This window comes from Nipponia nippon, unplaced genomic scaffold (assembly GCF_047370975.1).
Source record: "Nipponia nippon isolate SJK-2023a ecotype South Korea unplaced genomic scaffold, ASM4737097v1 scaffold_5, whole genome shotgun sequence".
NCBI lineage: Eukaryota > Metazoa > Chordata > Aves > Pelecaniformes > Threskiornithidae > Nipponia > Nipponia nippon.
In genome coordinates this window covers 38,490,127-38,504,593 of record NW_028262369.1, presented here as the reverse complement: position 1 = coordinate 38,504,593, position 14,467 = coordinate 38,490,127, and positions in this window count along the sequence as shown.

Genomic DNA, 14,467 nt, shown 5'->3' with positions numbered 1-14,467 from the left:
AAGGAAAATGAATAAATTAAAAAAAAAAAATCTGAACCACTGATAAGAACAAGCAGCAGGCAACCCAATGTCCTCAATTAGGGTGGATGACATCTGCAGTGTATTTCTCTCTAATAAAGCCCTCACTCTGTATTCCAAAGCACACGATTCTAACACTGTTAACATTTTAATGTCTTGGGCGTGCATGGTAACATTAATTACAAGATGATTTGGATGACTTCTGAATCTCTTTTATGTCTTCCACTGAGTAAAAATCTGAGTTGCAGCTTTGATATCATAAATAAAATGTAGAGACCTGCCAAGCATTAAAGCTCTCCTGAAGTAACTCAGATCTGCTAAGTTACATTAAACCTTTATAGCTAAGTAAAGAGCATTCTCTATGAATTTAAAGAGGGTCAGTGTCTATACATTTTAACGGCAAAGCTTTACAGATCTCCAGCATTTTTCTTTAGACTGCAGCTGTTGTTGTTTTTAATTACTAATGAGTTTAATCTAGTGTTTTGTTGAGTTCAATTTACCTTCTCCATAGCATTTGTTCAGAAACTTACACCAGGATTAAGTGACTTGCTTCCTTGTTTCCCCAGCCCTGGGTCTTCTCTTCCTGCTAACTGCTCTGCTTCTTGTCTGGAAAGAGCAATTTTTAGCAAAACTACTCCCGAAACAAGACCAAGGTTATTGCCAACTGAAAAACCACCACACTTTAATTGTAGCACAAAACTCAATGAGCAAACCAAGAGCAATCCAGGATCCCCGTGACCTTTTCCGATTCACATTGAAATGCAGCGGCACCTCAGCTTCATTGCAGTTGGTAGGCATGCAAACCACCCACTGCACTGCCATCATCCCTGCATCAACTGTATAGACACACTCAGGGGAAAAAAAAAGTGAACAAGGACCAGCTTTTGTGGAGGCAAGACACACAGTGTCCCTGGTTCTGTACTGCCCCGAATCTTCTTTAAGTCAGTACAGTAAAACTGAGGAGAAAGCTTTTCACACAGTTTTGTAGCCCACTTCATGTCAGTGTAAATGCAAGGAGCAAAGGCATGCAGAATCAAGCTTTTATTTTCTCAAATGAATGCTTGAAGCAGACAATGAGCTTTCACTACTGTTTGGAACAGGACAAGGATCTAGCCTGTCTTCTTGGCACTGCTACCTGCGGTGTTAGGAAACAGACTCCTGTTTGCAAAACTCTCCCTGGGGACGGCTGAGGCAAGATGCTCAACCTTCTTGCAGCTTCAGTCATCTTGTAAAACTTCACTCCGCCATAGGTTATGATACACAGTTCAGTAAGAGCTTTATGAGAAACATCACTGTAGGAAAGGCTTGTATACATGTGAAAACTACCACTTCTTTGGAGCAAATGAGCAAATGCAGATGCTTTGACCTCTTCTTTGACACTGGGACACAAGCTGACCAGAGTCTTTGTGCGAAAGGTGTAAGACCACAATTGACTCACTTCCGTGCATCATTTAGAAGAACAAAGTAGCCGTAATATGACAATCTACAGTTAAGTTTTGTGGTCAATAGATTTGGGATGAGAAGCTGCTCAAGCCATTTAATCTCATTATAAACCTCCTCCCTCAGAGTCTCACATCTGTGCCCGTTTCTGATGACATTTCTGGGACACCACCACTAGCCTGTCTTCTGCTTTTTTGGGTTCCACAGCACATGCACTCTTCTCTGTCTCTCTCAGCTATATATGCATCCACACACACTTTTTTCTTGTTGTTTCCCCCCCCAAATATATTGATAAGAGACATTCACTGGTCCAATTAAATTTTGTACAAGTCTGAGACGAGATAATTGAAGAGAAATTAAGAGGAAAGCAAACTGGCCTTAGGATCTATGCCTTCAACTACATTTTTAGGTGCACTTTAGAGGGTAATTTATACAAACTCTCATTTAATGCAGATGTTCTTTCCTTTTTCAGCCTTCACAGCCTCAAGAATTAATGAAGCACTGAGAAATTTCAGAGAATATCTTGATGTTAATAATTTTAAACCCTTCCTCTGAGGAGCAAGGGCAATTATTTCTACTGTTATTTTGTTGCAGTAGATCTTGTCTTCCAGGTGGAGCTAGCTGCTGGCACAGTTGTGCTCGTTCTTTATGCCAGAAATTTGGGGGGATTTACTATTCAGAATTTGAAATGTTTTTGTTGATACAATCAAAAGATGTACCCCTTTAGATACTTCAGCCCATGATTGGCTCAGTCAGGAAAGCAATTCACATAGATAAAGTTGCATAAAAGGCACAGACTCTCTTCCCTGAACAAAGATATGACGGCAGTCATGTCTTCAGTCTTCTATTGACAATCACAGCCCTGTGGATTTTCATTTCATTTCAGCCCTGCTTTTTAGCTTATATGGTTGTTCTCCTCTCAGCTCCTCTAGGTCAGCTGTGTAGGAAAAGGACTTGTGAAGTTGGAATAATTCACTCATAGCCTCACCCATTTAGAGCACTGAGAAATTTGCTCAAGTACCCCCAAAGCTAAGTTCAAACAAAGAGTTCAGCATGTCTACACCTAAAAGCAAATCCGTACAATCAGCTCTAGCTATTGGAATGTATGTGCAACTAGAAGCAGGGACTGTTCAAAAAAATATCTTCTTTCATTGTAGGTTTGTGAGATGAAACCACAAGCTGTAAATCATCCTCATCTGCTGTCCTTGACATACATGCCATGGCTTTGTTGGTGGTCTTTGCTAAGAGACAGAGACTGATCTTGTCCCAGCCTACATCACTTATCCTATTAATCAACACCTTAATGACCATTTCAAGCGACTTTTGAGCAGAAGTGACCACTAAGTGCCTTCCTATTTTCTGGAGAAGCTGTCTCTTCCTAAGAATGGCTTTGCACCACCCTCTGCCTTGCTGCCTCACTCTGCTCACCCCTGCAATCACCTGATACGGAGTTGGAGGCCCAAAGCTCTCTGACCTCCTTTGTTTTCACTCCTTGGAGTTGGCTTGCTAGGGTGCCTTCGCAGAGCACTGCATGCCTGCAGTGGTTTCACCTTAATCTGCACTAAATCCAAAATTTCAGCAGAGTTTTAAAACCCCATAGCTCGTATCTCTCCTCTGAAAATACCAAGAGATTCATTTGTTTCATTTTATCTATTAGGAGATGTCTATAGCATGATACACCTCCTTGCAAGGAACATGGAGTAAGTGTATAACCACTGAAGGTTTTTTGTTAATTTATAATAGAAGCTTCATTATAGGAAAAAACCCTGATTAAACATGCATAAAATGTGTCCTTTTTAATAGCTGGAAAAACTTGTAATGTAACCACAGGGACAAACCACAGAGACCCGGAGGAGAAAAACCATAGAAGAGTTAATAAAAATACCCCCTTAAAAAGGTAAAACTGTATCATCCACACACTACCACTTTCACCAGGTAGGTTTAGTAAATTGCAAGCCAGCGGGTTCCAAGAATAACTACACAGGGAATTTCCAAGACAAAAGTTTAAGTCACAGTTACACGGGTCTTGTCTTCCCTTGTGCTTGGGCAAAATTGCCATTAATATTAATGGCAGACAGGCATGCATGTAAAGGAGAGAAACCCCTAATTAGTGTCGTAGCACATGCAACATTCCTAACAGGGAAACCATTTTGTATGCCCTAATTGCACAAAATTGGCAACAAGTTACCGTATGCATCTGTATCAAAGGCTACAGAAGCTCATGAATTCTCCAGTGGTAGGAAAACGTGCCCATACTGCAGAGTTTGGGTGACAAAAGCAGTCTGTATATGTGTTATCCTTACAACCTCTGCTACTTAGCAAAGGTAGCCCTCCAGGGGTTCACTGACCACTGTTCCTGCTGCATCCCTCATCTCTCAGAGGGGAAGCACAAGCACCTGTGTTTTCCACCAAGGCAGAGAGATTTTTCTGCATTTTTTACTTAAATAGATCTGACTGATCAATCTCTGCTGATACACAGATATTGCAAAACTGCACTACAAAATAGATTGTAGCCTTACAAAAATGTCAGAATTGCACTGATTGTGTTAGAGAGTAGGGTCTTCTTGCTCTCATTTACAGGAGATTTCTTCATATAATACATTGCTACAAATCACAAGAAAATCCATTTGGCTGCAGAAAGATGTTCAAGGTGCAAGTCATGCTTGCTACAATTTCTACTAAATACAAAGCATTAAAATGTCTGCAAAAATATTTCAGAACTCTTCTCACTTTTAAGTCAAAGTTAATATTTTTTTCCTATCTAAAACAATAAACCAATTTTATCTGCATGTAAAGGTAAGTGGTTAAGTGGAATTATATGCGCAGCAATTGTGGTAGTATGTTTTTACAGAGAAAACCCCTACATTCTTATAACAACTACCTTTTTAGGTTTTTAAATCTTTAAATATACATTACTTAAGCATCTATGTTTTCCCCTCTTAAAAACATCAGAGCAAGTAATTCCTCTAGTATCTCAGTTGACTTCTTGATGCAACAGACCTTGTTTTTGCTCCAGAGATTCAGAGACAGAAAAATATCCTATTCAACATTTTTTTAAATTTTTAAACTGGAGAAAGGAAATACTGTGTGAAACATTTTCACCTAAATACTTAATTGGAAGTCAACATAAATAGAAGACTGGCATCAACCTACTTAACAAGAAACATGACTGACTCACTCGATATTTTCTTCAGTAAACATGGAAGTTTCTTTCAAATGCAAATTCTTTCCTAGACTTTTTTTTTTTTAAGCAGTAGTCTTCATTCTTCTAGAACCAAAATCTGGAAGTCGCCAAAGCAAAGTCTGAGAATGTGAAAGTTTAATCATCTAGGAGCTCAGGTAGCGACAGCATATGCACTTCACCAGTTACAATAAGACAAATGTGCCCACGTTTTATTTGTGGATAGACTGTTTGGCCCCTAATACTCAACTTGGACGAGTTTAATGTTTCCCTGGCTGGTCTACTGTCATGCCCATCTGTCAGAGTGGCATAGTGCCCGTTCACAAGGTAGAATGCCAGTTTCAACCAGAGTATGGATACTAACCAAAGACCAGTTTAGGAGGAAAGCCTATTGGATGTAGCTAATGACACCTTATTTACAGAGATCCTCCTGGTGTCAAGCAGTGCCAAATTAAGAACACATGCTACATTACAAGGATCACATCTGTTAACAAATATTGGCACTTTGTCACTGGCATCTGCCTCTTTTGTTAATCTGCTTCAGTAGTGAAAAGGCTGCCTCAGACGAAGAGGTGTTCAGGCCTCGTCCTACCAGCATAATCACAGATTTACTCACCAAGAATTTCCCAACAACAGGCCAAAGTCTGTCAATGTTACCTCTGCGTACATCTCTTCCCAGGGGTCGGTGATGCCCTGTAAAAAGCTGTGAAATTATAGAATTATAATACCTATTCAAATGAGCTTTCTCATGTGTTTGAGGGTTTATTAAGCCTATTGTCATCCTGTCAGCAACAAGATGAACATGATTGCAGAAAGCAGAGTGACAAGTAATAAAAAGGGGAGAAATGACTTGTATATTCTTGGTACAGCTGAGTTTGCAATCTAAGTAAAAGACTGAATTAAGTACCTCAGCCCAAAGGGAAAAAAAAAAAAACAAAACAGAGAGTAACAAACATGATGTTCTTTGGGACTCCTTTGCTCTCCTATGTTGGGTTTTACTTTTTTTTTTTTCTCTCTTAGCTGAACAGTATGGATGTATTAAGGCACTGACAGCATGGGCCAGTACAGAAAGGCCTCTGTACTGAAGGCATGTGATTACAACAAGTTCCATTTTAAGATTATTTCCACTTCCACCATAACAACAACAAACTGGAACATGTTCACCACATCTAACTACCACTGAAATCCTTGCCAGAGCCTGGGCTCACAGTCCTGAGCGAGCAGTTTGCCATGAGTCATGCCATGGATAGTAAGGCCAGAAGCTGCCAGTCCTTGCCAGCAGTCTCAGCAGTGCTCTGTGTGGCGGGGGAGGAGGGAGGTGGGCTGGCTCCCCATCCAAGCAGGTGGGAACACGAGCACTAGAGGCTCCTCCCTTTTGGGAGCTGCTGCCACGCTTGCTGTTTTGCTAGTTGGGAGGCAATGGGATCTGCACTCCCAGCAAGTCTCTCATTTACCCTGGATTAAGATCCAGGAGAAAGAAAGGAAGCCATAAGGGATGCAGCGTGAGGGTGACACTGAAGGGATGCTACTGATTCCTGCCTTCTAGGGTACAGAGGCAACGAATTACAGGGATCACCGGCATTCAAGGCTGGTGTAAAGGTATCATGGTAGACCTGGCAGAGGCAGGACACTTGTACTAACCTCCTTTCAGGTATCTCACCTTGGTGAAGAGACCAGGACTCTTCTCTTTGCTTTGTCGATGAGATACAACTGCCTGGCTGATCACGCTACAGCACAGCGCATCACTATGGGTAATTTACAATAGGATGGGAAGCTCTTGGACTGAGTTATTGGGTAACAAGCAGCTTTCACTGGAGGTAGCTTAAAGGACTAGCTGAATTTTCTTGAACAGGCACCAAGAACGTCAATTCTGAAGAATCTCTTTTGTGTTGGCTCTAGAAAGGAGAAACTACATTTACACCCTTCTAGGACACAAAACGTCTGGGAAGAGGGTGATGCTATTGGGAATAAAATGAAGTGTTTTCACTCCTTAGTCAGATGCAGCTATTGTTCAATAAATCTCTGCCCAAGAAGTACCACTAAGTATTACTATCTAGTTCACATCATCTTTGGTCTTGAGAGATCTGGCTTTAGCTCTTTTCTCTGGGAAGAGTTTCCTTTGGCCACACTGCTCTTTCAGTTACACCAACCAACCATGCTAGCACCAGTACTGTGAGCTGGTTGTATTTTAGTATAGTTCATTTCGGTAGCATTCACAGAGAAGGCATAGTGCTTCTCAGGAAGCGCTGAAGATAAGATGGCATAAAACTTCAGTCTTCCTGTGCTATTAGAACAGCTCTGCCCCATACCTTATCAGTAAGCATTGATCTTTGTGGAGGTTCAACTTCAGGCTTCAGAGTGAGCTAGATGAACCATTTAAAATGAAATGAAGGCACAGGGCTGTGTGCCTGTGCCTTTGGTGTACATGTAGAAACTACTCTCTCGTAGCACCATGAAACAGACATTCTTGTACGCTCTTACCAAGATTAAAATGTAAAGCAAATGGTTTGTTTTCTTTCTACTGTTGCATGAAGACCATACAAGCATTGAGTTGACTATGCTCTTCAGTGGCACTGCAGTGTTTCACTCACCAGCCAGCAACAGTTTCATTCAGTCAGGATATACAAAAAGGGACCGAACATCTTGTTGAATGATCCCAGGAAGTTATAGTTACCAGGGCTGTTACAGATGGTTCCTTCCTCTGCCTTTATAGCAGCACATCTTGAGCAGAGACATCACTTCACTATCTAGAAACATGCAATTAGGACAGAAGAAGCAGGTATCTTACACTGTGCGTAAATCAGGAGGTTCCCCAAACATCTCCAAACCAGTTGTCAGCCTGCCCACCTGCAAAGCTTCAAGACAAACAGGTACACACTAAGAGAAGTATTTAATAACAACTTAAAAAAAAAAAAAAAAGAAAAAAGAAGAAAAAGTCTAGGTTGTGACAATCTATTCCAGAAAAAAAATAACATATATATGACGATACAAACATAAATCCACCAGCCAAACTGGAGAGTGATTTTGCTTAAATAGTCTTGAAGCACCAAATGACATTTGTGATAATGTCATAGGGGAAAAATGTTTAACTGTCTCCTGGATTTACCTGGCATGTGAAAAATGCAATTCTAAAGATAATGATAATGATACTCCATTTATACATCTCCTGTCATCCAAATTAATCCTTCTGTTTTGCTAACTACACAGGAATATCCTTAACCATAAAGCTGCAGTCAGTACTGGAGACTAACAGCTTAAAATAGGAAATAATTTCACCCACTTGGCAGCCAGCATCTGAACTACGAGAGGCGCAACGTGACTAACCACAGCTCAGCTTCTGAGCTGGGTGTGTCCCTGGCATGTTTGTTGCAGGCTGAGTATACGTATCCTCAGGATCCAGCTCTCGCCTTGTCCACGCAGCTAGCAATCGCAGCAAAGATGTCATTTACAGAGAGTTCACCTAAGTCAACGCTGCTTAACCTGATAAGAAAGTGAAGTCTGTTAAATCACCAGAGTATTTCCCAGCACACATAATGGTTCCAGTACAAACCCTGGTCATATCTGCTTCTTGTTCACCAGGGAAATGCACTGGAATAACTGTTAAAAGTAACATATGTGGCTGTGGAGGCCAAGTTACGCCACTTAATTTTAGACACATACGAAATAGATGTCTCATCACTCAAATGCTTTCTCTAGAGGATGTGCACCTCCAGAAGGCATTTCAAGTCTTAAGTCAGTTAAACTGCCCTTTTTAACAATCTCTCCCTCCCCCACAACTAAAGAGAAAGCCAAGGGTGACGTAGTCTCCTCAGATAGATCCTTAATGCTTGGTGGCAGGAGTCACTTTTCATTTGATGCACCTAGTTCAGAGAAGCAAGATGGCGTTTCTTGGCTAGTAATGAATCAGAAAATACCTGCTTATCTAACCCTAAATGCCAAATCACACCTCTTTAAGGGTTCCTGTCTGGTCAGTCAGTCCAGGTAGGCTGTCTCCTGGCCATCTGCATCCCTGGCCCTGAGGAGGCTGCATGGAGCTGCTAGCCTGTTCAAGATGGCTGGAAGTCCCAGCAAACCAGCTACCATCGAGGAACCAACACCAGCACAAGAGAAGGTTTTGCCTCTAGTACCATGACAGGACTCCACAGGTGCCTGGTCATACAGACCTACTGAGACTCTGCAGCAACTGGGATTTTTGCTGAATAAAGTAATAATGCTGACAGGACTGCTTGAAAGCAGTAGTAATATAAAAAAAAAAAATAAAAGAGAAGGGCTAATAGACAAGTGAACCTATTCATGTTTTATTCTTTTACAATAATATAAGAATTTAAAATATTAATTTATGTACATTTAAAAGGCTAAGGATAGAAGACAGAGGCTGCAGGGTGTGATTTCTACAAACCTGAAATAATATATCCATCTAAAACCAATTCATATTTATTAGTGGAATAAATCCCTAAAATTCTTTCAAAAAGTCTCATCAAGCTAAACAATGTTCAGGTTCCAACCCAACAAATAGAACTGGAAACTTTTGTCAGAGAACACTGTTAAAAGTGTTATTAAAGTGATCTGCATGCATTTTCTTCGCTTCTGTGGAAAAAGCCTTTTTTTAAACATTTTATCAAATGCTGCCCTCTAGCGAACAGATGGCTTTCAGATGAACAGGCATAGACTACAACAGTTGCATGGTCTCAATGAAAAACTTAACTAAAATAATTGAAGTACATACCAAATGAGACAAAGGAGTCGAATGAGATGTCTGGATCATTAGCAGCAATTCTTACATTGTTATATTATTGCTGGTGATGTTTTTTCCCCCCTACTATTTTATAAGCCTCTGAATTCAGTGCATATAGCCATTAAAATGTATTCTGTATCCTCCACATCTCCAGCATCTTTCCATATTGTAAACCTCCATCAGACGTTTATATTTCATATGGTCAAATTTTAATTATATGTTTCACCATTCTTGAGACTCTCCATCATCATACAGGTAGCCTGCTCAGAATTAAATTCTGAATGTTAAATTAGCCTGCAAGATAACAGAGTTCAATGGCATTGTATAGATATCTGAAAATGTGTAAGGGAAGAAAAGAGCAGTGAAAAATGTCTACCACCATGCTTGATTCATACTATTCTTTCTCCTTTTCCCACGAAATGGATATCTCCCATGCTTCACTTGCTTACACAAAATTTAATCTTCTGCTTTGTACCCATCGATGAAAAGAACTGCTCTGACAAACAGACTCAAAAAAAGCATGGAAATTCTCATAAACCACAGGTATAATTAAAAAAACCAACACAAACTAAGCCTCTTCAGCTCCCACAATAGCATGCATTTAATAGATTCCAACCTGTTAATGTTTACACTATCTCAATATTTTAATAGTATTGGTTTTATTTCTCCATCAAGTAGCAATTTCACCCATTAAAGTAGAATTAGTTGCCTTATAGTTTATGAGTAGCATTTAAGTAGAGGGGTTTGTTTTTCATGGGATAATTTTCTTGTAAGTGCACACTGGTAATATGCTCTAACGCTCAGCTTTCCTCCTTTTGCATATTGCATATGCTAAACAAATTCTTTCAGCAATAAAAGAATAACCCACCACTTATCACTGCAGTCCAAAAGACTGTGTGCAATGGGGTCATAAGGAAACACTTCTTTAAGGCTGTGCCCCCCAGTATTTTCTTAAAAAATAGAACACTTGTGTTTGTTTGAAGGTATATGAAATAAAACACATAACATTAAAAATTACTTTTACAGTCACTGCTACCAAATAGACATTCTGCCCGCTACAGCGGGTAGGCAGTCAAATGAATTAGTTTGAAGCCTCATCCTTCAATCCATCTTAGTAACATATCAATTCATAAGATGGGAGGTATCAGCATTCTATGCATGGGAAATAGGCAGATCTTGACAGCTGCTGGAATTTCTTTTTTTCTTCCACGCTACCAACACACCTGAAGATTTTCACTGTGAAGGAAAACAATGCCAAAGAATGGCAAGACTTCAGAAGAGCTGGCAAATCTAAGAGCATCCAGTTCTGGGTGGCTACCCTCATACAGCTTTGAGAGGCCTGGCTTTTGGAAAATGCTTGGCGCTTACCTCTTAAAAAATAGTCTCCTTTCAAGCTTCTCAAATGAAATACTACACAGCAGAGATGCCTGGTGCCAGGGCACATTTTTGAAACTGCTAGTCCTTTGGTTTTATCTTTATACGTAAATCTGGAAAAGCCAGAAATCGGGGGGAGGGGGAGGAGAAAAAGGGAAGATGATATTTAAGAAAATGGAAAATTTAAGTTTTGGTTCAAATTATTTAACGCAGAATATAAATCACTACCATGTAAAATTATCTTCTAGGTGCATCAAAATCAGGGCTTTATGTCATGCAAATAGCTGTTGAAGGTGCTGTGCAGAAATGCTGAACTGACAGTGACTGTTCATTCATAACCTGCATGGGCCACTCAGTCCTTAGACCTCTGACATGACTCTGTTGAGGGGATTTTTCACGGGAGCATGCAGGAACACAGCTGCATGACTGGAATTAAAACCAGCAGGAGATAAAAGAGAAAAGACAGACCAAAATACTATCCAGAAAATTGCAATAATCCAGTTTATGTTTCTGTAAGAGTGCAAAGCAAGCGCAGGAATCATTTTCAGTTTTGTCAGAAGATTGCATTTGCCTTCCTTTCATCCCGCCTTCTAGGCAACAAGACAGCGTTCAGTAACATTCGTTCCCCAAAATGACAGTTTGCTCACCCTCCAGTAAACATGTATATGACCAGGATTCAAGGGACAAAGATGGCTGGCTAGATCATTAGCTCTGCTTGGTAAAGACCTAGTGCTGGCAGGGAGAGTGAGGAAAACACTGATCCATTGCTCCCCAAACACCTACTAAAAGGAATCCATAGACTGCACTGTAGACTTAAACAGACTTAATTATGGCATATGAAGATTAATGAACTCCATAATTTGTGTAATGTGGAAAGTACTGGCATCCTGCACAATGAAGCAAATCTGAATAAACAGGGCTTTGCTCTTGCAGAAAGACCCTCAATGCTATGGGATGGGATGCAACCAGTCCTGACTGCATCTTACCCACCTTAGCAGCTGGGTACAACTTGAGCAACGCAATATGCAAGGCAACTAATCCCTAGTGCCAGTTCTTGTGATTTTATTTCAAATTAATTAGTTTTAGATAAATTCTAGCCTGTGGTTCTCTGTCAACACATAGGGGTCTTATGGAGACTGAATCCGTGCCGAAACAAGGGCCGTGCTGGAAATGATTCTCCCAGTTTGTGAAGTAGCTCATTAAAATCTGCCTCCAGCGAGCTCCAGCCCCCTACCACTGCTCTCTCTGTTACCCAAGCTGTGCGACTTACACATAACTTCTGCTGTTCCCCCCTGCCCAGTCAGGCATGGATCTGCCACCACCCACGAAACTTATTGTCATTAGTTTGATAGCGGGGCCCTGGGCAGAACCATGCACCCAACTCTGATACCCACCCTCCTCCTAGAGCGCGGAGAGCTGCAGAAAGGGCTGGAGAGCCAGGGCTCCTCATTCCTCTGCTCTTTTCTGCACGCTTTCTGTTTCCTATCTGACTAGCACAAAAGTTAAAAACCCAGTTTGTGCTGGGCTTCTGTGCTAGCTAGGCACCTGCTGATTCCATAATCTCCCTGTCCACAGAAACTTTACTGGATTTAGAGAGATTTTTCCCTTCCTGAATGACACCAATTGCAAGTTATGCCACTGCTCACAGAAACACTAATTAGAGTTCACAGAGGAAGTTCCTATCCCACAACCAAGCTTTCAGGCGCTTTGCATGTTTCGAAGGAGCACATCGCAGTAGCGCTGGACGCAGTTTAACTAACCTGGGTTAAATTCACACCAGCAGCCACAAAGTAGATTCATTTTTCTAAACATTTCCTTGAGAAAAGTGTTAACTGGAACATTTCTCCACCTGCACAAAGACAACTTCCATCCCGACAGCTCTGCGGCACGACCCAGATGAGGCTGAGAGAACTGTCTTCCTCCAAGACCTACTGTGCACCTCAGCTGCGCATCCCAGACCTTTTGAGTTTCATATCTACTCAAGGCTCCCTAACCAATCTGTTTATCCCTGTAAACATTGCAGATAAAACTTCCTAAACCACACGAATCTGAGAAAAGAGAGGGCAAATCAGGGATTAAATTCTATCTCCCAAATATTTGGGTCAGAGATCCAAAGTACATAAAAAATTACTTTTTGTATACCATTTCCAAAGTTAGTTTGTAAATAAAAACATTATGCTATTAGCTAGTCAAAAGACTTTATCATCCTTCCTCATACATGGTGGGTTTTCAGTTAGGGCACATGTAGGCAGGCACCTTATACAATCCATTGCTGACCTTACGCTTCCGCATCTGCTCAGCTGCTGTCTGTTGCCTAGTGTTTACAATGCAAATCCATGCTACACCTCACAACTGGCAGCATTCTGGCAGGCATCGTACATACTTGGCGTAGTTTGGAGCAGAGCTCCTCCCATCAGTTAGGGTCATATGCTTTTCTTCATCTTAATTCACACAAGTAGATGGATCAACTCTATTCAGACTTGGCTTTCGGTTGCACAGATGAAATGTATTTGTACATACGTACGCATGTACCTGTTTATAATACACAGCTATTTAAGTCATATAAAAATCCTGCAGAAAGTCTTTTTCTCCTGCAAAAGGATATCTAAATAATAGTCATGCAAATATCTATTTAGGTAAATACTAAGGTAGTAAAGTCATCACTGTAAAATAACTACCTAGTAGAGCACCCAATCCTACTTCCCCTTGAAAGAGTGAAAAAACTCCCCTTGATTTCAGTGGAAGAAAACTCTGACATCTAAAGAGCCATTGCCTGTCAAATATGTTCTCCTGTTAATATTTTGCAATTAAAAAAACCTAAAATAGTATGAAAAGAGCAATTAAATCTTTTTACAGACTCTGCTTTGCTTATTAGTCCCCATTGTTTTCTGAGACCTGTCATGAAAATGAAAGTTTTTAAAGCCAATAGCCATATGTTGACTCCTGTCTCACTTTTACCAAATACAAATACAAATACAGATTTGTTTGAAAATTTACTTAAAAAATGCTCCGAGGTTAAGACCTTGTATGCCAAGTTTCAGCCCAGAGCGAATTTTTATGGCCGAGTTATAAACCCTTGAAAATAGGAAACTAATACTGCAAGGATTTAAAATAATAGAAAGTGTTTCACATAATATAAATCTATAAGCAGAGTATTATATTTAAGTCTTAATATCTACATAGTTGGATTATCTTATATCTTGACAATCATACTAAGTAATCTTGCCTCCTTTCCCCTTCCTCTGATTCAGTGTTTCATTCTTATGCATTAACAATGCTCTGGGCCATAAAATACTGTATTAATATTAGTTTGTCACAGTAGACTAAATTTAGAACAACTCATTAATATGGGAGAGTAAAAGGCATTCTGCCAGGAGTGTGAGTGACTCCATAAGCTCTTAAGGCTATAAGTTATGCAGATATGCCACTTGAACTAGAGCGCTAGCAATTCTTTTTGTTACTAATAAGAGATTCTATTAGTTGAAGCCGATTCTACTTCTAATTAAGAAATGTGGAAAAAGACAATTTTACCATTGGATGTATCTCTGATGTGTAGCCGGAATAAGCCATACACCATCTTCCTCTGCTTTCTGGTCAGATAGGATTAGTGGCACACGCAAAGAATGAATTTTCCCCTGCAGTATACAGGAAAAAACAACTCCGCTATAGTTTTTTCTTTGGTACAATCATAATCTATGTATTCAGAAGAAAGTCCAGCA